Source organism: Pleurodeles waltl, chromosome 5, assembly GCF_031143425.1.
Source record: "Pleurodeles waltl isolate 20211129_DDA chromosome 5, aPleWal1.hap1.20221129, whole genome shotgun sequence".
NCBI classification, from domain to species: domain Eukaryota; kingdom Metazoa; phylum Chordata; class Amphibia; order Caudata; family Salamandridae; genus Pleurodeles; species Pleurodeles waltl.
Window position 1 is genome coordinate 546,721,229 of NC_090444.1, and position 26,958 is coordinate 546,748,186.

The following is a 26,958-nucleotide window of genomic DNA, read 5'->3' on the forward strand; positions in this document are numbered from 1 at the left end:
AAATTGTCCTTTTTCATCAAAGACACAAATAGATTCAGAAATATGTATCAATCTAACTCTACCAGACTGTAAAACTGTCAATGTTGACAATTAGAAACACAAAATACAAATTTAAAGCTGCACAAATCTCTATTTTTGGAGAAACATATACCTCTATAACTATTGTTTTTCATGAAGGACTAACTATTACATCTGGACACTACACCATCTATTTAAAAAATACAGCTGGATGAACTGATTGTAACAACATTCATCTTACATTCAAGCAACAATTACCTTATAAACTACCAAATTCCTATCTTCTGCTTCTTGAACCGAAATTCTGAGGATTACTACTGAAGAAATGAAACCGTATAATTGTGGCACTTCGAATAGAATGATTAAGACATTGTGCTACATACCAGGGATGATGTCTACATAAGGGATTCAAATTGTTAAATGTACTTAGTTATGGAAGAAAAGAACACAGATACCACTAAATTATAGACAGACATCAGAAACTAAAAACAAGGACAGGCAACAGTTTTATGGAGAAACAAATATTGCTAAAGTTCTTATCTTTTATGAAAAATTCATATTATTTCCTGATACTGAATTTTCGAAAAGTTAAAACTGATGGACAGAATATCATAAGAAGAACATGGGGGGGCGTGGCCAAGATGGCGACCGGAGCGGCAGCATAATCTGTAGCTCCACTCCCAGCCGAAACAATACTCCTGGCAAACGGTGATTCCCGACTCTCCCTGGGCTATCGCCGGACTCCCCGCTGACCTGGGCTCCCCGGAGATGCACAGGTCTTCGACCCAACGACCGTGAGGCTGAGGAGGAGGCGCGGAGGAGCACATTGCCTAACCTGGGGGTGAAGAAAGCACAACCTGCGGCACAAACATGCGCCGCCTGTGAGGTGGGAGCTGGGCACCACCGATGGGACGCGAGTGAAGCGGAGCTGATCTGCGCTGCTCTGCCGAGGTGAGGTGGAGCCGTGATCCAGGCTCTGTCCCGGCCGGGTCCAGGTGGGGTCGCAGGCGACTACACGTGAGCGCGGACCCCTGAGTGAGCTTGGTCGGCAGTGTGGGCCGAACCGCACTGCGTGGAGGCGGGCTGATCTGCGGCCCGGGACGGGTTGTTTCCCACCCTGCATCAAGCAGTGATACTTGTGGATGAGAGGAGGGGAGCGGCCAAAAGACCCCCACGGCTTTGAAGAGAACTCGAGTGCACAAAGGCCGAGGATCACAGAGAGGCTGCTCAAACCCGGATGCGAGATAGGGGGGCCCCAGGGTCCTGTGTTGTCGGGTCCACAGAAATGAAGTGGGAAGTGGCAGTTTCCCCCCCGGACTTGTACTTAAGCAGTCCTACCTCCCTCCCAGCGGCACGTAGCGGGTAAATCGCCCCACTAAGCCTATGCGACTTCACTACAACACTCGGACAGTCTAGGCCCCCCTGGGATTGTGTTGGACAACAACTGCCTAATAGGAGACCTGAGATATAAAGCGCATGCAGGGTGAGTCTGTGCCCTTAACAAAACAGGGAGGAAAAACTAATCAGAGTACAGGAGACCCACTCCCGCGCCCTGTCCCCATCAGGCGACCACACGCAAGAGGGACCTGGTTGTGACCCCCACTCCCAGTGCTGCTCCCCACTGGCACCAGGGATAAATGGGCAAGCCTAAGACTCCAAGAGCGCCCACAGGGACCATGGACACACCCACTGCCCCTCCTGGAGAACAAGAAGAGACTTACCAGGCGCTGCAGAAGATGGAAATCACTCTGCACAAACACACATTGCAGTTTGAGAAGGTGCTACAAGCCATCATGGATACCAAAACCACCCTGGAAGCGAAAATTGGTGCAGTAGTGGCGGATGTCAGCCTACTCCGAGCTGATCAGCACATACTGGTGGACTGGATCTTAGAGGTAGACAGAGAAATGGCTGAGCTACCACCAGAGGTAAAAGCACTACAAGAACAGATGCTATATCTGACGACAGAGGTGGATGACCTAAAGCGCAGAGCGGAGGATGCTGAAGGCAGATCGAGACGGAATAATATTCACCTAGTGGGGTTCCCAGAACGTGTGGAAGGCCTTAGTGCTGGGTTATCTGTGGAAAGATGGGTCTCGGAAATTGTGCTACCGGATAGGATCCCAAAGTTCTTTTCGATTGAATGCGCCCATAGAGTACCGGGCAGGCCCCCACCAACAGGGACACACCCCGTCCCTTGATAGCCAGGGTACTCAACTACCATGATAGAGACCTCATATTGCAGTTATTTCGCAAAACGAGCCCTGTGCGATACGAAAATGCAACGATCACAGCCTATCCAGACTTCACTGAGGAGGTTCAAAGGAAACGCAGTTCTTTCTATAAGGTAAAAGAGAGCCTCCGTGAACACAATATTAAATATGCACTCTTATTCCCGGCCAAACTTTGAGTACAAGATGACTCTCATGTGCATATTTTCACATCACCAGAAGACGCCTGGACTTGGCTGCATGCCAAAGGCCTGGCCCGCTCTGCAGGTACAGAAAGCACGGAGGAAGGCTGGTCTTCCCCAAGGGCGAAGCGCAGGCACCGGAAGCGGTTGAGGACTAAGCCAACACCGGAACAGTTGTTTAAGGAGCGCGCTAAGCTACTGCAGACAACGTCGCGATTTGTGACCGATTCTCCGACAAAGGCATCCACCCAGACAGACATTGAACCAGATCAAGACACTAGATCTGACTCCGCAGATTCCCTCCAGGGACCACTCCTTACTCTGCGCTTGGCTAATGATATTTGAATTGCTCTCCTTGCCGTAGCGCTCACAGGATACATACTGAGCCGTGCCCACTGGTCCTACGTATTGTTTAAGCATGAGTGCCTATGCCAGATTAGATGACGAGTAAGGCCTGTTGGGAAGCTCTACCTCAGGGCACTCCTAGCTGGGGTTTCAAGCAGCGGGTTGAGAGCGACCATTCGTAGAGCCGGGAGCCCGAGCTTTCAGACTTCACACACATCATACATGCCTGCTCCATATGGACATGTTTCACCCGATGCCTGTCAGCGTGACCTGCTCTGCTGAGGCACACATTATGTTATTGTTTATTATTGTTAATTGTTTTGATATCTTTCAATGGGTTTCTCCCATAATATTCATATGGGTTTATCTCACCAGAGTCACATATTACATTTATCCTTTGAGGCGACGTATAAGGGATCAGTTTCTAAGAGCAAACATGCCAGGGATAGGTGGCCCTAGGTGTTCCTCAGGTACAGCAAGAGCAAGGTACTATGAGACCCAGCGTCAGTTAACCTCTACACATTTCCATGACTACACTCGGACTAACATATATCCCACGATATAGCGTACTTACATGGAATGTAAGGGGGATGGCGGTACCGCGCAGCCATCAACGCGTACATGCGTATCTCAGGCGACACTAGGTACATTTCGCTATGCTACAAGAGACACACCTTTCAGATACCACACCGTAGAAAACATGAACAAAATGGAAGGGTCAGTTATACAGGACCGCATCCTCGTCCTTTGCCTGGGGGGTAACGATTTGGATCGCCCCAGGGGTGCTGTATGTGATCACTCGCACACAGATTGACCCTGATGGAAGATATGTGGTGCTGGAGGGCAGTCTAGATGGGTCACCCCTGTCGCTGGTGACATTGTACGCCCTTAACACTAACCCACACAGCTTTCTACACACACTATCAATGGGGACATTTCAAGACCCAGCTGTAGACAGCATATGGGATGGAGACTATAACTGCGTTTTAGATTTCCACAAGGACCAGTCCTTTCCTCTACTCCCAACCACCCCGAGCAATCGTATCTCACGCGAACTGGCAACATGGGCACTGGGTAATGGCTTATACAATGTTTGGAGATCGGGGCACCCGACACAGCGTGAATATTCCTTCTACTCGCCTGTTCACCGCTTGCACACCAGGATAGACATGCTTCTTACATCACTGGCAGTGATCCATAAGATACACGCATTGGACTATCTAGCTCGCACCATATCGGACCAAAGTCCGTTACATGCGATACTGAACTGGGGTCGTTCACACACACAAATTCCCACATGGCGCCTGCAGACAGTGGCACTTGCAGATCCTCCCTTTTGTGCTGAACTTGCACAATGCTTATCCACGTATTTTTCTTCGAATATTAATACGTCTTATCGCGCAACCGAATGGGATGCCCACAAGGTGGTGGTACGGGGCCATTGTTTGGCAGCCTTGGTGGGAGTTAGGCGGGCAATGCTTAAAGAACTAACAGGGTTGGAGATCAAGTTACGCGAAGCAGAGGTAGCGGTAGCCAGAGATGAGATGTCAGTGGAAGAACTGAAGTCGCTGAGAGCAAGTCATAGAGAAGCAGATACTAGATTGGGTAACCACGACTACAGACACTATATGGTACGTCAATATGCAGAGGGTGATAAATCGGGTCGCTTGCTAGCTTGGTTGGTTCGCCAACCATCTCAGCCCTCACCTATAAGAGCAATCCGTCTGCCTTCAGGGAATATAATCAATTCCCAAGTGGAAATGAACGATGCCTTCTACATGTACTATCAGTCTTTATACTCACCCCCTCCTCCTCCACCAGTGGAGCAACTGGCTGACTTTCTGATGCCCACCTTCAAGAGGCGCCTGTTGACCGAGCAGGCAGATGCAATGGAGGGCCCAATCAGTATAGAAGAGATACGAATGCCGTTGTCACAGATGGCACGCAACAAGGCACCTAGCTCAGATGGGCTACCAGTAGAATACTTGACATCCCAGGCCACTTACCTTCTGCAACCGTTACTCCAGGTGTTTGACGAAGCATATGATTGGATACAACTACCAGATTCCATGTGCAAAGCTCTAATAGTGGTACTCCCAAAACCAGGCCGCGACCCTCTGGATGTCAGATCATACCACCCTCTTTCCCTGCTCAACTCAGACTGTAAACTGTTGGGGAAAATCTTAGCTAATAAACTTCTCCCCTTCTTGCCATGTCTGATTCACGAGGACCAATCAGGGTTTATACCCCCTCCAAACACGTTCTTGAATATCAGAAGACTACTTCGAATAATGCATAATAGCAATCGGAAGGGGATGGTGGCCCTGTCACTAGACATAGAAAAGGCGGTCAATACGCTGAGCTGGAATTTTCTAGTGGGCACACTCAAAGCGATGGGATTTGGTGCACAAGGTGGATTAAAACGCTGTATGCTAAACCCACAGCCCGCGTAAAAACAGGACAGGTTATCTCTGACTCATTCCCAATCGGTAGGGGCACTAGACAGGGCTGCCTGCTGTCCCCCCTGTTATTCGCAGTAGCCATGGAGCCACTATCTATCAAACTATGTTTGCAGGCACAACCATGGGGCATCCCGTAACTTAACACACACCATATTATTTCTTTATATGCAGACGACGCCCTGATATATCTACAAGATCATGCTGCCTCTGTGGCTGGGCTAATGGCGATTCTAGATTCCTTTGCATCCATATCTTGCCTACGGGTCAACTGGTCTAAATCATGCATCTTTCCTCTCTCCCCCATACTGCCCGAGCTTCCCTTGGACCTGCCGGACTACCAATTACCATGGTGCCATTCCACTTTCAAGTATTTACGTATACAGATGTATCACTCTATAGACAATCTCAGAGAAGGCAACATAGACAGGGTTCTTCGGTCTATCCGTAGCTCCTTATCTTTTTAGGGGGGCGCTTCCACTATCCCCTATGGGACGACTAGCCATTGCCAAAATGCTCATCCTTCCGAGGTTCTTATATTATTTTACGGCGCTCCCAATATTCTTACCACGTACATTCTTCAAGACTATACACTCGCTAATGACTGACCTATTATGGGGAAGGGACAGGGGCAGAGTCGCGCTATACATAACACAATACCCACTGAGGGGCGGGGAATTGGGCATTCCGAATCTCGAGCTGTACTATGCTGCTGCCCAATTATGGTGGCCAGCCGCTTGGCTTAACGAGGCCCCATCAGCAGAGCGAACAATTATAATAGACTCGCTAGCACCGCTTTCGATTCTAACCTGGCTGCTAGACAGATCTAGCCGCCCACAACATGGGCCCATTTTGCTCGACGTTGTCAAATCGTGTTGGCAGAGATACGCCCATGGCAGAAGCTCCCTGATGCCATATTCACCTATGCTACCGCTAGCGCAGCTACCAGGGGCGCAGGTGCTGGTAAAGCTCCATGATATATGCGGTATAGGACTGGTGAATATAGGTGAATACTATCTGGGCTCTACACTAAGACCCTTCAGCGAACTTTTGGAATCCGCAGGGACTCGCACAGGTGCTTTATTAACATATTGCGCAATTAAACACCTGCTTGTTAGCACATGGAAACAAGGCAGCACCGAGCTACAGGAGTCGCACCTACTCACCACGATTCTCACAAGTGGTAATACAAAAGGCACTATATCGAGGCTATTCAAGTCGATACTTGCCGGGGCTTGCCCTGAACTACTTCACGCTAAGGCCTGCTGGGATGTAGTACTCCCTTCTCCTCTGTCCCAAAATGCCTGGTCAGCAGCATTATCGACGGTCAAAAATCTCTCCCGCAATGCTAGACTTCGATATCCTCAGTTTAATTACATACACCACTCCTATTTATCCCCATCCCGCATAAAACAGATATATCCTAGATCAGACCCGGTATATCCCAGATTCACGCAGCCAGCAGCGGACTTTTACCACATGGTGAGGAGCTGCCCCCCATTAATCACGGCCTGGAAATGTATCACGGACACCATAGCTGACATCACTGATCACACCCTGAACTTAGCACCTGAACCTTGTCTGTTAGGTCTGCGCCAACGTGTCAAAGGAGACAAACATCTCCATAAATGTATTGACCTAGCCTTTATAGTGTTTAAACGCTTGATAGCAACACACTGGAAGGCTTCACATGCCCCACAATAAACTATTTGACTACGTGATCTGCTACCTTGCTCCCATGCAGAGGCCCAGACACTACGCCAATTGCAATACAGAGGAGGCTCGGAAATATGGGATGCCTTTATAGTCGGCATAGAAGCTAAGAGCGACATAAATCCACCATGAGCCCCATAACTACCACACAACACTGAATACGTAATACTCTACTGCCTAATGACTACTCACGCCTCACCGCAGACAACCTGTGTACTTCATCCACTTCACACTGTGAGGTGGCCGTGAGCATGGGGTGCATGATCACAATCTATGATGCGTCCAATATGCATAAAGTTTGCCCACATCATGGATAGGGCCGCTTCCAAAGGACTATCTGCCCCATTCTGCCTAGCTATCTATCGATATATGTATCCATTAGCTAGACTGCCCCCAGTTCACAGACATATGCAACAAAGCACTCCTATATGCCGGACATAGGTAGAGTACTCCGCCCCACACATTGCACTAATTACACAAAGGATATTAATGTGACACATTGGAACAGTTTATAGTTATGCATTATTTCACAGTGCAATAGTACAAGTAATACACTGTATAAGATCATATATATGTGTAAATGTCGTACTAATTCTAAGGGATAAATGCACTGATGTTCTTCATTACGTTTAATAAACAGATTTAAAAAAAAGAAGAACATGACATTCAAATGGATATTGGAATAGAACCTACAAAGTAATAAAAAGTATTTGAATTGAAAGACTAAGGCCCATATTTATACTTTTTGATGCACAACTGCGCCAACGCAGTTGTGCGTCAAAAATTTTACCGCCGGCTAACGGCATTCCAACGCGCCATGCGGGCGCCTTATTTATGGAATGAAGTTAGCCGGCGCTGCGGACTGGTGTGCGTCAAAAAAAAGGACTCACACCAGGCAGCGCCGGCGTATGGGAAAATGGGGGTTGTGCGTCAAAAAATGGGGCAAGTCAGGTCTGAGGCAAAATTCAGGCCTCAAACCGGATTTGCGCCATTTCTTTTTACGCCCAACCTCCATTGACATGACTCCTGTCTTAGTAAAGACAGGAGTCATGCCCCCTTGCCAAATGGCCATGCCCAGGGGACTTATGTCCCCTGGTCATGGTCTTTGGGCATAGTGGCATGTAGGGGGGCCCAAATCTGGCCCCCCTATGACACTTAAAAAAAACGAGAAAAAAATACTTACCCCAACTTACCTCAACTTCCCTGGGATGAGTCCCTCCATCCTTGGGTGTCCTCCTGGGGTGGGCAAGGGTGGCAGGGGGTGTCCCTGGGGGCAGGGGAGGGCACCTCTGGGCTCCTTCCGAGCCCACAGGTCCCTTAACGCCTGCCCTGACCCAGGCGTTAAAAAACAGCACCCATCAGGCTGTGCGCCGTTTTTTAAGTCCCACCCCCTCCTGTGCGTCAAAATGACGTCAGAGTATAAATATGGGGCACAGGCCTTAAAGTCATTTTTTGGAAGGGAACGCCTACCTTGCTTATAATTAACGCAAGGCTGTTTCCCCCTTCCAGAAAATGACGCACATGGTGGAATTTTGACGGCCGCGGGGTCGGACGTCAAAGTATAAATATGGGGCAGGGTTTGCGCCGATTGTGCGTCAAAATTTTTGGTTCACATTCGGCGCAAACAGAGTATAAATATGCCCCTAAAATACTCTACTCGTAGCTGATGGATTGCAGGTTTCTACGACATCATACCGCTTACCAGGGGTGACGTCTTTATAAGGATTACCATATACTACTATCTTTCATACATATTAATTATATTATAATGCTCTTAATAAAAAAGTACCTACCTTCAGCATATTTTAATTACAATAGTTCAATTAGTCAAGCTAAATTAACTTGTTAATTAATTGTAGTGAGTATAATGCATAGTGTTGATTTACAGCAACATACTATGCAGTAATGTTTTTTCTTTACAATCTACATGATTGTGTTTTTCCCTACTGTTTAATGATGAGTATCTCTACAACACGTCGTTTATGGTGTAAAAGAATGGAAGGTGAGAACAGTAAAAAAAGTGAAAATAAAATGCTTAATTTAAATGTATGATTCCTTCACAGTGGAACAAATGTGTCATGCTTTATTATTAACATCACCTTTTTCATTGCAAATCTAAAACTTTATTGACCAAACGTATAATGTGAAAATGTAACTTCTATTTATATTTTCTTTCTTTTTACACAGATTAATGGACCCATTTATTGCAGTAATGTTGTAGTTGGACTCTTGCTCGAGGCAAGATTGCTGGTTTAGGGATGACAAAACAATTTTTTGTCGGTGACTGGACCAATCCTACAAAAGTTGCAGCTGTAGTCCCAACCCTCCCGGCTCACAAGCAGTACCTCACCAAAAACCCAAACAGTAAAAGGTGACTTGTGGCAGCCTTAATGCATGGGCTCAAGAGTGCAATATCTAAGGGGAGTTGTGGCTAAATGGAGATTAGTCTTTTCTCTTATGAGCAACATGTCTCAGTCGAACACAGGCAACAAAGGAGATGCAGTAAAGTTTTCAATAGGTTTTATTAAAAAGACTGCAACCTACTGTAAATTGCTTAGGCTGCAATGATTAGGATAATGAATAATGCAAGAAACAGAATCGTAAACCCGAGAGTCATGAGTGCAAAGACCTCCCAAAATCTTGTAATAACATAAAATGCAAAGGTGGTGTGAAAGAGGCCCTAATACCCTACCATAATAAACCTAATTTCTAACCTAAAGAGAGCTAGGTGTGTTAAACCTAATCTGCCAGTACCATTTCCATGAGAAAAGCCCCCTAGCCCTTGTTACCTTGAAATGAGATCTCTAGATCAGAGTACGTTGTGACACGACGGCTGGGTCCGCATCAAGGCGATGTGTAGTATAGATAGCATTGATGGCATCTGGTAGGAATCCCTCTGATTATTTTGTCTGTGTGAGCTGCATTTATATAGACGTTGTGAAAACCCTGACGCAGGTATGTTTCAAAACAATAGATTAGAAGGTATGCTTGAGGCGGCAATTATACAAGCAATTCCCTGAAAAGGTACATTATGTTACTGTCACACAAAAGTGCATGATGTGAATACCTACGTATCTCATTTATCTTTGACGCTGATAGTAATGCCTTTACAGAGTAGCACTGATAACGTCAAACGAAAACATCTTTCTGACTATAAACATGGCAGCCATCTTGGAAGAAACAATGAAATAAATGTGCTAAAAGAGAGCAAGATAAGTAGTTTAAAAGTCACTGTATGACGGGGGCACAGGCCTCCAAGCCAAAGGCTAAGCTAAACTCCTGATTCCCATTAAAACTAAATAGAATCCACCACAGTAAGGTAAGTAACTCTTTTCATCTTTCTCCATTCATACGACATCCACAAACACATCCAAACAGACATTGGTACTTACATTGACACACCAATGCACAATGATGAAAAAAAACTATATATCCACATTCATACTTATGAATGCACTAACACAGTCACACACCCACGCATACACTAACACACTCAGACACCCTTATACACACAATAACACCCCAAAGGAAACACTCATGCATATGCTGATATACCCAGGCACACACTAGTGTATACAGCAACACACCCAGAGATGTACTAATGTATACAGTAAGACACCAAGGCACATAATAATGCAAACAGACACACACAGATATGCCCAGTAATACATACACTGACACACCTAGATGCACACTGATAAATACATTGAGATACCCAGCTACACACTGATGCATGCGCTGATACACCAAGACACTCAGTAATACATGCACTAAAGAAACCAGGTGCACACTGATGCATATACTTGCACACCGAGGGACACTTTCATGTATACAGAAACACATCAAAGTACAGATTGATGCATATGCTGACATACCCGGGCATAAAATAATACATACACTGGTACACCAAATACAGAATGATGCATACACTAACACACCCAAACATGCATTCATGCATGCACTATCACACCTAAGCATACACTCTTATCTGCACTACCAAACCCACACATGCACTCATACATACACTGACACACTCAGGCAGACACTGATACATAACCTAACACATACACATACACACATATACATATATGCATACCCCCAGGCACACACTCATGTATACAGCAACACACCCAGACATACACTGATACATACACTGATACACTCAAGCACATAGGCCCTCATTACAACCCTGGCGGTAAATCCTGCTTTCCGCCATGCTGAAGACAACCAACATACCGTTGCGGCAGTGGCAATCCTCTACAGGTATTATGACCCACAGCTCGGAATCTGCCACAATACAGACACCCACACAAGTCTGCCACACCAAAGGTCAGTGATAAACTGCCAATACCAAAACCTACACCGTCACGCCAACAAGAATATGCCCACACTATCACGACCCACAAATCAACGCAGCGGTCTTTCAACCGTGGTAATCCATTGGCGGTACACACCGCCGCCCTCAAAATACACACACATTTACAATACACAACCACATTGGACAATTCAAAATACACACACCTGATACACATACACACACCACACCCACACACCCACAACACTATAAAAGACACCCCCACGTTACCCACAAACCTTTACAACCAAAAATTTCGAAGAAGGCCAGAGAGAGAGATTAGCTAACACAACACCAACATCCACAGACACAGAACACCATCACTTGTACAACATCCACGCACCTCAAACAACACACACCAACACATCCCCCCACACATCACAACAGACAGCACCTCACACATCACCCACACCACATCATGGCACCTCAAAGACACCCCAGGTTTTCAGAGGAGGAGCTCAGGGTCATGGTGGAGGAAATCATCCGGGTAGAGCCACAGCTATTCGGATCACAGGTGCAGCAGACATCCATTGCAAGGAAGATGGAGCTATGGCGGAGAATCATCGAAAGGGTCACCCACCTCCTCCCCCACAACTAACAACATGGGAGGAGCAAGTCTTGGTAATAAGGCATCCGGAGGGCCTCGCAGGAGTAGAAGGAGGACTGGGCTCTGGTAAGTCATATCTTAACTACTTCATCCCCCCCACCCCACCTGAATGCCAAAACATACTCCCACTCTTACCCTCACCCCCATCACACCATCATCTCCATATGTCCCACTATCACAACCCACACATCTCAATACCAAGGCCCTGCATGCAACACCTACGCATGGACCACCGTCACCAAAGCATGTCCAGTACAGAAACCCACACAGATCCAAGCCAACTATCACAAAAGGGCTAACACAATGACGTAAGCACAGGAGTAGAGGGTACCTCACCCAATGCACAAGATGGCAAACACAGATACTAAAACTATGCATTTACACTCCAACAGGACCCATACCCAATGTCACCGGACAGGAGGTGCCAGACATATCCAGTCCCCCCACAGAAGATGCCCACAGTGATGACAGCAGCTCTGCACGCCTGGATCAAGATGACCAGCCTGGCCCATCAGGGACTTCGGGATAGTCGGTTCCCCTGACACAATCCCAAACCACCACAGAGCCTCCCCCTTCAGGAAACACCACCACAGCACCCACCCAGCGGGCCCATCCCTCTGACCCCAGGACACGTCAATCAGCAGTGTGTCCACCACTACAGGGAACCCAGGCAAACCCACTAACCCAAGACAATCAGGGACCTGGGGTCAGTGGCAGTGGGCACACGTTTCAGGGGACAGAGGCACAGGATAACAGGGAAGCTGGGAGGACTGCTGTGCGACAGGAGGAGGACAGGCCCAGGGAACCGACACTCCATGAGGCACTCTCCAACATCATGGGAGCTTACCACCATTCCCAGGAGACCATGGGCATGGAACTGGCCACGTTTCAGGACATCCAGCGGCTGCAGAAGGAACACTACCTGGGGAACAGGGAGGACTTGAAGTCCATTAACACCACCCTGGTCACCATTGCAGGGGTGCTGGCAGACCTTGTCAACACCATGAGGGACACAGTGGGACACAAACAGGCTCCTGACACTAGCCAAACCGATGAACAGCCCTCCTCCTGTGCCGGCGCTAGTGGACAGGAGGCACCGCCACAGGACCAACAGGCCACCAGCACCCCACCCCCTGCAGCAGGAGAACCACCCCGCAAACGGCCCCTGAGATCCAGGAACAAGACAGAGAACATTGCCAAAACCCCCGCCAGCAAACAATACCCTCCTAAATGTCACCCTTCTGTTCCACTTTGTCACCCTGTCCACCATAAACTGCCATAGCTCCACTTCCTATGCCCCATTGGACAATGCATCTGTGAGACCAAGAGACTGGACTCTGCCATGGACATTCCTCCACCATCACCCCAGCCCATTTCACACACCCTCCACTTATTTGCATAGAAATAAACACCCTTGAATCTCAAATGAATCTGGAGTCAGTCTGTGCTTTCACAAATTTGTAATTGCAAAATGCAATCTGGAATTTAGCAATGTCAATGTACTTTTCCACATAACAATGTTACACAGCTGTAGGCCAGGAGTAAACATAGCAGAGGGCATAAATTGGGACCCAGATCTGTGAAATGGAAAGCCAAAGTGACAAGTCAGGGTCCATACACAGAGATAAAAAGGCAGACTTATGCTAGGTCCTACAATAGCATGACATGTGGGAAGCAGTTCCATCTTCCTACCTGTGTCTCACTGGAAGTATTGCATGATGATGATGTTTCGGTTGTCTATATCTTCTTCTTCTGCCTCCTCTTCTTCACTGTCCACAGGATCCACAGCTGCCACAAGACCAACATTAGGGCCATCCTCCTGCAGAAAAGGCACCTGCCGTCGCAAAGCCAGGTTGTGCAACATACAGCAGGCCACGATGATCTGGCGCACCTTCTTCGGTGAGTAGTATAGGGAGCCACCTGTCAGATGGAGGCAACAGAATCTGGCTTTCAGGAGGCCGAAGGTGCGCTCTATTATCCTCCTAGTTTGCCCATGCCAGCTGTGTATGAAATGGCTCTTGACCGAGTCCCCCTTGGGCATGTGCTTTTCCCCTGCACTGTTAGTGCATGGCTTAGTGAATAGGGCTGCTCCCTGTGTGTTGTGTCCACCAACGGTAGTGGTGTTGCATGCACTGAACATGGGTATCTTCTGTCTTCCCCCCTTTTTGTTTTGTCACCCTGTTCTTGCGTGCATTAGCATCATCTGGCGGAGGAGCAGTGGCACCGGAGAAGGAGGGAGCTGCATCCCACATGGCCCTGGAGGGTGAAGTAACGGAGTCTGAATGCACCAGTGGGACGGAGGGCGAGGAGAGCTCCACGACGGGGACAGGAGCATACACCAGCGACAGCGACTCCTCCTCTGATGGGAGCTCCCTTGCAGTGGCGGGCACCTCTGTGCCCACCGCATTAACAGGTACAGCCGCCACCCCCCTACCAGCACCGCCCTCCCTGCAACCCCTCAGCGTGTGTCCCGTGCCCGCTCACCCAGGAGGGTGGGCATCTCCTTCGCCCTAGGCACCTCAGGCCCTGCCCCAGTCAGCCCTGCTGCCCTCAGTGAGGAGGCTATTGACCTCCTGAGATCACTCACTTTTGGGCAGTCTACCAATTTGAATGCCATCCAGGGTGTTGAGAGGCATTTGCAACAAACAAATGCATACCTGAAGGGCATTCATTCTGGGCAGGTGGCCAAACAGAGAGCATTTCAGGCTCTGGCCTCAGCACTGATGGCATCCATTGTCCCTGTGTCCAGCCTGCCCCCTCCAACTTCCTTCACCCAGACCCAATCCCCTGTACCACAGCCTATCCCAAGCACACCATCGGACCAGCATTCACCCAAATCAACACACAAAAGTAGCTCAGGCAAACATAAGCACCACACATCTCACAGGCACTCACACAAGCACCATACCCATGCAGACACACCAACATCCAAAGCCTCCACTGTGTCCCACTCCTCCACGTCCTCCTCCTACCTCCGTGTCTCATCTCCACTTACACCTGCATGCACTACAACCTCAGCCACTACCTCCATCACCAGGGCGCCCATCACCACACACCGCTCACGTGCAATCACCAGCCCCACTACCATTCATACATCCTCAGTGTCCTCTCCCAGTGTGTCAGTGAGCCCTCCTCCCAAAGTACACAAACGCAGGCACACACCCACCCAACAGCCATCCACCTCACAACAGCCTCTGGCCCATGCACCTTCACCCAAATTCAGCAAACGTACACCTCCTACAACCACTACCTCTTCCTCCCCTCCCAAACCCTCTCCATCTTCCCGTCCCAGTGTGCCTAAAAAACTTTTCCTGTCCAACTTTGACCTCTTCCCTTCACCTCCCCTCCAGCCTTACCCTACGACCAGGCTTCCCAAGTCTCAGCCCAGCACCTCAACTACCAAATCCCCAAGCACAGTGATGCCAGCCACTGCGGTCTCATCGAGTGTGCCACCCTTCAGGGCTGCCAGTGTGCCACCTAGCAAGGCCAAGGACATTCCGCCACCTGCCAAGGTGAAGAAGGTGCCCACATCCCAGAGGGAGAAGCTGCACCTACCAAGGGCTCCTCCAAACCAAAAGGGGACAGTGTCAAGATACCAGCAGCAACATCAAAGGGGAGGGGCACAAGCCGAAGAGCAGGTCAGGGCATGGTGGCTCCGACTGAGGGACTAGAGTCACCCCTTCTGTCAACCACTACACCAACCTGTACGGCGGTAGGCACCGTCACCTGCACCGCCACCAGCACCTCCACCTGCACCGCCACCAGCACCGCTACCTCCACCGCCACCAGCACTGCCAACTGCACATCCTCTGCCTCAGCAAAAGTCCCCAGCATCATCCCCAGTGGGCAGCCGTCCGAGGCTGCAGGACACATCCTGCTGTGTCCCTTAACAGGAGCAGACACATGCACCACCGCCAGCACCTCCGCCACAGACACCACCGCAAGCACCACCTCCAGCCCCGTGACGTGCTCAGACATTGCCACTACAGCTGACATGGCTATCATTCCCAGTGGGCAGCCGTCCGAGGCTGGAGGAGACTTCCTGGACCGTGCCCAGCTTCCATGAGGCATGACTCTCATCACTGTTTGCACCTGCAGGTGGCAGGCGAAGCCGCAGAAGGGTGGGGTATGTCTCTGCCTCCATGGCGTATCATACTACCTGTTCCTAGGCAATCTCCTACATACACACCCATGTGGGGTAATGGGACCAGCCACACTGCATGTGAAGCACTCTGGGCACCAAGCCCCCTCCAGAACCAGTGGAGGTTCACATTCACTACCTCAGTCCTTGGCAGGACATCCACTACCTCAGTCCTTGGCAGGATGAAGCACTCTGCACCAAGCCCCCTCCAGAACCAGTGGAGATTCACATCCACTGCCTCACTCCTTGGCAGGATGAAGCACTCTGGGCACCAAGCCCCCTCCAGAACCAGTGAAGACTGTCATCCACTTGAGAGACTGTGGCTTTGCACTCCCCAGGATAGAGCAGTGGGCAAACCACCCACTGAAGAGATTTGAGAGACTGTGGTTTGCACTCCCCAGAATGGAGCAGTGGGCAAACTACCCACTGAAGAGACTTAATAGACTGCAGCTTTGCACTCCCCTGGGTACAGCAGTGGACATGGAGCCCCCTCGTGCAGCAGTGGTGTTGTGCATTCATACGGCTGAAGTGCCCCCTCTCCCCCTCCCCCTGAGGTGCCTGTTTCATTTCGATCTGATGCCCCTGCAGTGTTCTCTCTGTTTCGAGTCAGGTATCTTGTGTGGGCTTCGCCCATGCAGTTTGGGACCACTGGTCCACGGACAATGATTGGAACACTATCCGGACTTGTGTAGTTGGTGTACATATTTGCATATACTGATTTTTGAAATTGCACTATCTGATTTTGATTGATTACACTCGTTACAATCATTTCCTTTTGTACTTGCGTTCTTCCAGGGGGTGAGGGGGTGTATATGTAATGTTGCTGCATGTATTTGTGTGTATGGTGTTGTGGGTGAGGGTGGGGGTGGGGGAATTGCGTGTTGTGTGTGTGTCACTCTCTTTTTCCTCTCACCCTCCACTGTGTTGTAGGTGCAGTACTCATGTGGTCGTCGACGGCATCTGTCCTGCTCCTGATACAGAAGGAGGAAGAGCAGCATGGGCAGGACTTGTAGTTCAGGCTCCATGGCGTCCTGGTTCCTCGTTGGGTGTCGAGAGGTAAGTGGTTTCCCTCCTGTGTACTGTTTCCGCCGTGCTTTTGATAGCGTTGGTTCTGCCCCGTAAAAGGTGGTCGATAGGCGTGTTGTAATACAGTGGGCGAAACCTTGTCTTCTGCCTTTTTGTTGTTGGTTACCACCGCAGTGTTTGTTTTTACCGCCATGGCAGTCGGAGTGTTAAAGTGGCTTTCTATGTGGGCGGTTTCCGCCATGGTCATGATTCCATTTTTTTTCCTGCTGGCCTGTTGGCGGTATTACCGCTGCTTTAACACCGACCACCAGGGTTGTAATGAGGGCCTTAGAGTTTATTTTTGTTTGATATTAATTATGTCTAAATTAGGCTACATGTATATTATAAGGAGGGTGGTATGTGCTTATAAGGTAAGAAATACACTTTGAATTTATAATTTATCTCTTCTGCACTATCAGTATCATATGGTGTATTATAGGTGCAGTGTCTCACCTATACTAGGTGTCACAAACCTGTTCTCTAATGTTTAGTGGTACTCACCCACACATTCAAAAAGATATTTAGGAAATTATGGGCCTCATTCCGACCCGGACGGGCGGCGGACGCCGCCCGCCGGGCGGAAACCGACCAAACACCGCCCCGCGGTCAGAAGACCGCGGGGGGCATTTCAACTTTCCCGCTGGGCCGGCGGGCGATCTGCAAAAGATCGCCCGCCGGCCCAGCGGGAAAGCGCCTTCCACGAGGATGCCGGCTCCGAATGGAGCCGGCGGAGTGGAAGGTGTGCGACGGGTGCTGTGGCACCCGTCGCGCTTTTCAGTGTCTGCTAAGCAGACACTGAAAAGCAATGTGGGGCCCTGTTAGGAGGCCCCTGCAGTGCCCATGCCATTGGCATGGGCACTGCAGGGGCCCCCAGGGGCCCCATGACACCCGTTCCCGCCAGCCAGGTTCTGGCGGTGTAAACCGCCAGAACCAGGCTGGCGGGAAGGGGGTCGGAATCCCCATGGCGGCGCAGCTTGCTGCGCCGCCATGGAGGATTCCCATGGGCAGCGGGAAACCGGCGGGAGACCGCTGGTTTCCCGTTTCTGACCGCGGCGTTACCGCCGCGGTCAGAATGCCCATGAATGCACCGCCAGCCTGTTGGCGGTGCATTCGCTGCCCTCGGCCCTGGCGGATTCAAACCGCCAGGGTCAGAATGAGGGCCTATATATTTGAGAACATACTCACAGAGCACACCCAGGCACACAATCATGCACATACTAAGAAAGCCAGGCACACACTCATGCATACACTGACATACCCAGGTATACACGCATGCATGCACTAACATTACCTTCTACACATTGATGTTTACATTGTAACACCCAGGCACATACTGATGCATACACCTACACACCCAAGCACACACTGATGCAGACAGTAACACAACCAAGCGCATAGTCATACATATACCTAAACACACAGGTACAAACTGATACATACACTGACACAGCCAGACATACACTCATGTATACACTGACACACCCAGACGCACACTGGCACACACACTCACATCCTGAAGCACACTGTGATTCATACACTGACACACCCTGCCAAACACCGAGGCACACACTGACGCATATTCTAACACACCCAGACACACTGTTCCATACTAGGACACCAGCAGCACACTGATGCATACGTTGAGACACCTAGGCACACACTCATGTTTACATTGCAACACCCATTCACGTACTGATCCACACACCCAGGCACACCCTTATGCATACACTGATACATCCAGGCACAAATGGATGCATACATTGACACACCCAAGCTCACACTTATACATACACTGGCACACCCAGGCATAGAGTTGGAGAACTTAGGGGCAGATTTAGGAGCATCTAGCTCCTCCTGGCACCACATTAATGTCATTATTTTGTACACTAATGTGGTTAGCATAGAAAATGTTTATGCTATTCTTGCAAAGCTCTGAACTGGTATCAATTTTGACGCTAAGGGGCATATTTATACTCAGTCTGCGCCGAATGTGCGTCAAAAATTTTGACGCACATTCAGCGCAAACGTTGCCCCTGTATTTAAACTTTGACGCCCGCGGACGACAAAATTCCGCCGTGTGCGTCATTTTTTTGATGCGGCAACCCGCCTTGCATTAATGATATGCAAGGTAGGTGTTCCCGTCCAAAAAATGACGTAAACGGCCGTGCGTCATATTTATACTTTCGGGCAAAAATGACACACGGCCGGGAGGCGGAGCCAGAAAATGACGCACAGCCCGATTTGCGTAAAAAATTAACGCCTGGGTCAGGGCAGGCGTTAAAATGGGGCAAACACACCTGTATTTAATCAGAACACACAGAAGCAACAGCAGAGCAGCAGAGCAGCAAAAGGGAGACATGGAGGTGATTCTTATCAAGCGTGCATGCAGACGCAGAGCCCAGAAGCTACAACACCAGCTACAACACCAGCAGGGACCCCAAAGGCAGCGCAGAAGGCAGGAGAGAATATTCCGCCCCAGAACAACCCTTCATGGCCTAAGGGAACACGACATTATCCCGAGGTACAGGTTGAACTGGCAGGCCATTCAGCAGCTGCTGCGAAAAATTGAACTGCAGTTAGCACCCACTTTGCTGACACCACGCACCATCCCAACAGAAACCAAGCTGCTTGCCGTACTTCACATGCTGGCAAGTGGCTCTTTTCAAACAACTGGTGCCCTGGTTGCCGGAATTTCACAACCATCATTCTCTGCCTTTTTGCCCAAAGTACTGGATGCCATCATTGGACTTACACCCCGCCACATCTGCTTCCGTAACACACTGCAGAAGCAGCAGGAAACAAAACAGGGGTTCTACCTCATTAGTGGCTTCCCACATGTCCGTGGTGCAATCGACTGCACACATGTACGCCTTGTGCCACCTGCTACAACTGACCACCTCTACCGCAACAGAAAGCACACACATTCCATCAATGTGCAGGCCATTGTCGATCACCAGGGATTGATCACCAACATCGTGGCAAAATATCCTGGTAGTGTCCATGACTCATTCATCTTCCGTCCCTTCACCATCAATGAACATTCCAGGATGGACGGTATGGCAATGGACTACTTGTTGGTAAGTACAAAAACCTACTTATATACACACTGCACAGCAACCCCCTAGGACACACAACACATACACCACAACAGCAACATGTGAACAGGAGCACACTGAGGTCATGACATCGCTAGCCATGTTTCTTAGGTCTGAAGTGAACCTGTCACACATCTGAAATGAGTGTACAGTCTAATGTTAAGAGGTCAATGATCACAACGTGTGGAGTGGGTTGCCTAAATGTCACCTTGCAAAATGTAAGTGTCCCAATGACGTTTACATTAATCCATTGCATAAGTCTAAAGGTATGGGATGTCCAGGGTACATTTATATGAACGTGTGAACAACACTGTCAATTTTAACCTGTGTATGGAACTATCATCTCACCCCCAGTGAAGACACAGGGACACCTGTATCACAAGTCACAATGCTAGGGAGGGCACACTGTACTGCAAATGCTAGGGAGGGCACACTGTACTGCAAATACCAAAACATACTGCTGACAAACGGTCAGCAGACAAACACTTGTTCAGCCAAGGAAACAACACAATGCAGATGGTACATCCTCCAAGCCTAGGATGCAACATTATAACACAAAAGAGTCACAGACAACACAAGACAACTACTGCCATGAAAGGTGATCTCAATGGGGCTAGCAACATCAACATGATCCCATTCATTTTCTCTTTCAGCTGATCAGGGGTATGGCATCCAGCCATGGATAATGACACCTATTGCCCACCCGAGTACTGCAGCAGAGCGTGCCTACAACGATGCACATAGGAGGACACGCACCATAGTCGAGAGGACCTTCGGCATCCTCAAGTCAAGGTTCCAGTGCCTCGACATCACTGGTGGTAGCCTCCTATATTCCCCGGAGATGGTCTGTAAGATCATCCTAACATGTGCAATATTGCACAACATTTGCATCAAAAGAAACATTCCCCTCCTGGAACCAGAGCCACACATGCCTGAAGAGGAGGAGGAGGAAGATGCTGGCCTGCAACATGAGGGGGAACTACAGAACACGGCCGCTGGTATACGCAGGCGGCAACACATCATCAACAATTTCTTTAAAAAATAATCACCATCACCACTTTAATGAACTAATTTAAATAAACACCTATAATAATCACGATATCATGGTCTGGCTATTCATTTTTGCACACCTTCATCTCTACTTATCAGAATAAGAGTGTTGCCTTATGGAGCATTGCTGATATACTGATTAGGACACTGAAAATCCCAGAGCTAATGTGATGCGTAACATACAATGGTCACATACACACTCACTGTAAATGACATATATCATGTACATTTCTCCTTTGAAGGCCAATTGCAGAGGACCACACCTTTTTCACACATACATGTTGAAATCAAGGTCCAACGCAGCATATGGCACACAACTAAGACACCATCACTCAATAAGGGGAAAACAAGCCTCATACATGAGGCAGTCAATGTGCTTTTGCATCAGTAACAGGAATGTCTGACCAGACCCTTGACAGCAGTAAGTCCAACTGCATCCAATATTTGCAAGGGCTATCTGTGACTAGAGTTCCATAGAAGCAGAACATAGACAGCACAAGTACCACTCATATGAGCAGCATTGCGCACATGACATTCCATGTACATGTCAGCCCATTTCCTAACTCCCGACACACCCATGCACCGGATCACAACCCACCTGTCTGAAGAGGTCCCTGGAATACTAAGATGTGTACCCTGATATTCCCTCCTCTACACACACAGACTAACAATAGCAATCCAGTGTGCTACACCCTTTCCTATGGTATGCCATTGTCATAGAACATCTGACTGCATGGACATCAGGTCAATTTATACACTGTCTTCTAGTTTCTAAGCCCTGTTAGCACCTGTAGATTGCTTCCCGTGTGAAAAAGTATGTTGGCCCTTAGAATGCAAATCTCACCTACAGGACTGGTGAGAAACAGATGCAGCCCACACCTGTGATCACCTCCAAGCACACCACCGATTTCAACAAGCTCTGCCCCTGCTGATGCCTGGAACAGCATAGGAGTTGCCATTATGTCAAATACACCGTTAAGCATTGATACTGAATAAGCCGTGTAACACAGCCCTTGGGTTCATTTGTCACCTTCAAAAACACATGACATACACAGTTTGACATGTCAACTGTCTAGTTCGTCCTCCAAACAGTCTGAGTCAGACCACTGATTATGTAACTTGTCAAATTGCTGGATCCTGAATCACCCTGCATTCTGTCAGCCTGACTGGCATCTGTCTGTGTGTCACACTGAGGTATTCCTGTGTCTACATATGTACCACATTTGCATCAGCAAACCTCTCATTCATCAGGGGGTATTGGGCATGGGCTTCTTCAATGCATACCCAAATGCATTGTATAGCATCAACTGCCTTTTAACTGTACCATTTGAGTTAAATCCTCTGTGAAAAGCAAAATTCATGGCCCATCCCTTGTCTGGGTCTCATATATGCATGAATGACAAAGTGTGACAGTGTCCCAGGGCCATATGCAGGGATTGGGCACGGGGCCTTCAGCAGAACCAGCAACCTCTGACAATGTCAGTGAAAAATCCACACAGGTCAGGACCCTGACAGTTCACACACAGAATCACAGTGCTCACAACATATTGATGGGCCGTGTGTGGTTAATAGCTGCGAGAATAATCAGCACAGAGGCTATGATGTTCCCAGATGCAGTGGGAATGGCAGAGGCTAACCTGTGTACAAATGTTGCAATGACACCTGCCGGAACATGACACCTGAGACATTATCTCACTCAGCAGACCAAGGTTGCCCTGTTGACTGTCTCATTACACGTCTTTAGTGACAGGGTGGGACCATCCCCTTGTAGGTTCTCATGTCCTCATCCACTTTACTCACATTGATCAACCAAGGATACTCAGTAGATACAGGAATAGCTGCCACTGACTCATGATGGGTCCTGAACCGAACTGTGACAAATTACACCCCAAACAATATACAGGATCATCATTGGACCACGCACATGAACAAGACACCTGTGTGCAATTGATCACTGGAAATATGTGGACACGTGCTGCCTCGTCTGCTGGTCCACCACAGCCACTTGAGAGTTGTGTCTCACTTCTATGACCTCAACTGTGGTGTCATCATACATTTGTGATTCACCTTTGTCTGTCTGGGCAAACAACATGGTACCCACTTCCTCAATGCATGTGTATGACTCACTGTGGGATTCACCAACTAGTGCCTAGGAAGCTGTTACCAAAACTCTAGGACATAGGATATTGAAAATGTGGACCATTGACATGAACAAGCGTCTGCCATCTATCTGGTGCACGCTTTGTCACATGTGGTGTCTACGTTACCCTAAATCTTGGAAGTCCACATTACGGATGTTGCTACATGTATGACTAACACATGCCCTCTCTCAGTTCCACAATGACTTGCATCTAAGGATTGGACACATGGACGTCACATTCATACAAGCATATGTGCAATAATGCTTCATGTGATACACACACACTTGGTCAACAAATACATTACTTGCCAAAGCACACACTTTGAGCCAAAGGCATTTAGGTATTGTACATATGTGCGTCACATTGCTATCCTCTCCTTATGCCAAACATGCCCAATTTGTGCAACACATATATGTAGGCCACACTTATGACCATCTATTGCGTCAGCCAACCGTAAAAATACTGTGAGGGGAGTAGTGGATCATGGTCCGCTGCAATATGATGTTACACATGTGAACATACACCATCAACACCATAGTGGGTGCAATCAGCCTAACTCTGATGTGTCCCAAATGTAAGATAACATTAAAACAGAAAACATGCCCAAAACCCGTTCATGCACTGACATTTTTACATTCCTAGCGTTATGCGTCATTTTTTGCCCACCAATACTGTATTTGCGTCTTTTTTTTTGACGCAGAGGAGTGAACATTAGGCCGCATCCAGATATTTGTACAAGCCTTGTACTATTATTTGGATGCAGGCTAATTTTTACTCCTGTGCGTCAAAAAAAATGACGCAAATACAGTATTGGTGGACAAAAAATGACGCATAACGCGAAAAAGGGCAGACATTTCATACAGGAAGTGATGTAATAGGATATCCTGTTTACAGATCATGTACAGTGGGTGTACTTTCACTTTCACTTTGCAGTCTATGATTCTTCTAGACTGTGTGGCTGTGTAGAGAGTGGTGTCCTAAGATTTTGTGCTTTTTTGTCTTGTGTGCTGTCTCTATTGTCAATTTGTGAAATAAATATTGTTGGTGTACACTGTCCTACTGTGTTTTGTGTACATTTGTCCATTTACCTAGTGTTTTTGTTGTTTGTGGGAGTCTGTTGTGGGTAGTGGTAGTTTGGGATAGTTGGGCTCTTTTAGTGGTTAAGTTTACTTTTCTTCTGTATTTGTACCCCTACTTTCCCCCTTTTCCCCTTTCTATTTCTTTACCTCTATTCCCTTTCACATTTCTAATATGTCTGGTAGGCCACGACTTAGCAAAATGGGTGAAGAGGAGTTGGGGGGATTCATCTGCCTTGTGTGCCATTTCTTGCCACTGATGATCGAGGCAGGGTGCTGAGTGATACAGGGGTATCACACAGAGGCGCGCAGAATCCGGTGGGGAAAGGTGCTGCATCACCTGCAGCGTGTGTATGCCAGCCAGAGGAGTGACCACCAGCTGAAGCACCGGTGGGCTGACCATATCACCAGGGAGCAGGATCTCTTGGACCACCTGGGAATCGTGATGGGTGGCCCTGTTGGTGAGTACTAATCATGTAAATGTGCACGATTAAATGCTCTGTAGTGACAACAGATGATTTGTACTATGTCTGCCAGCTAACTTGCTGACTGTGTGGATTGCTGGGGAAACATACAGGGATAATTAATGCACTATGGTAAGGATCACAATTGCTAGCTGTCAGGTAGCACGTGCTCAGCAAATGTACAGGATACTTTTCCATGAAGTAAATTGGTGTAGCCTTTGTGTCAGACAACCAACCAAAATAGGAGCCAATCATGTCTATATAGGGCACTTTTGCCAGAGAAGTAAAGATGTACCAACATATTGGCTAACTTTATTGACGCTATAGCTAGACTGACTTAAGAATCACTACATGATGCAGAAAATGAGTGCTGGCTTCACGTCAATTGATTATAGCAAAGTGGCTCAGACATATGTCTCATGTGAGTCTGGTGAGTGTGGAAGGAAAGCGTTCACGGAAGTACTATGAATGTTTGGGATTATTGTGGTCCTTTATCTTTTTGGATACATGTCAGATCTGGATTTGAAAACATTGTGAAAAGGTGTAAGGTGCCCTCAGCTAACATCTTAGAATGTTTGTTGGAGTTAGTTGTGCCACATTCCAAATATGGATGGCAGTCCAAAGGTATGCACATGGGTTCACATCTCCACGGTTGGTGCAAATCACCATAGCTGGGCCACATCAATTGAATAAGATGTAACAACAGGAGGGCCTACAAAAGTCCCTGCCCCTCCCTCTGTACACTGTACCTATGTGTCATAAATGTGTCATGGCCACATAGCATGTTTGACTGGTAATGCAGTCCTCAAGTAACCAGGCTTTGGATGTCTCTCTTGGATGCACATGATGAGACAATTACACTCCATTATTTTTTCTGGTCACCAATGATGGGGCATGTTTGCCACCCCATGATAGTTAGGGCCAATGAATGTGTGCAGATATGTGCGTAACTGTCACAGGAGACCCATGCTATGTACAAGTTGGCCGTGATATATCAGATGCAGTATCATCATGTCTGAATGGCTGCCATTTCCTTATTCAGCCTACACATTGTATATGTTTATGAAATTGTTGCTCTGTGCACAGATTTTGAGCACATTTCTTCCTTCCATGCCTTACAGGTGGACCAGCACTCTACACTGTGGGAGAGGTGGCGACATTTGAGGACCCCGACTACTCCAGTAAGTGTTGATAAGTCTGTTACGTGTTGTGTTTGCTGGTTATGGACTTGTGTGTGTTGAACGCATAGCAAGGTGTGATGCATTGGGCAATCATTTCTCTTGTTCCATGAGTGGGATTTCAGTTTTTCAAATGTTTTGAGTTGGCCAATGTGTATCCAATGGTATTATCTAGGGATTGTAGGCCATTCCTGTAAGCCGCACAATGAGTACTGGGGTGAGTCATGTGGATGACACTTGTATCAACAAGAGTCGCACTGGAAGTTAGCTCCGATTTAGTCAGCCTTTCAGACCCACATTCTCCAAGATTGGTACAGCAAATTGCTTTCCAATCGACTTCTGCTTCCCTATTTACCAAGGTACTTATGAAACTGTAGGTAGAAACTCCTAGCAGCATGTACTTCCACATGTAGTGCTACAAGTATGTGGAACTTGAGTGCAATGGCCTAGGTGTGCATGCTAATCATGATCATGGGTGTTCTTGCAAATCTGTGTCTGATGTAAGTCAGCCCTTACTGGAAGTATATGTTGTGTACCAAGTTCTGCATTTCCTGACATGTGTGGCCCTATGATTGGTCTAGGGTTTGCTGACTTCTCATTGTTAATAGACCTTACCTGTGGTGTGTGTGTAGAGCCAAACACGTGTGGAGTATTCTATACACTCCTCGGTGTACATGTTGTTGGAAATTGATAGTTGTTTATCCACCCCCCCACCCTCAAACACAGGCATGGGTTTGTGAATGGGGTACCTAGTACTGATGCTACCAGTATGTTACACATACATGTGAATAAGTGACTGTTTGGTAGGAACCTAGTATACACACTCAGGTTTGGCACTC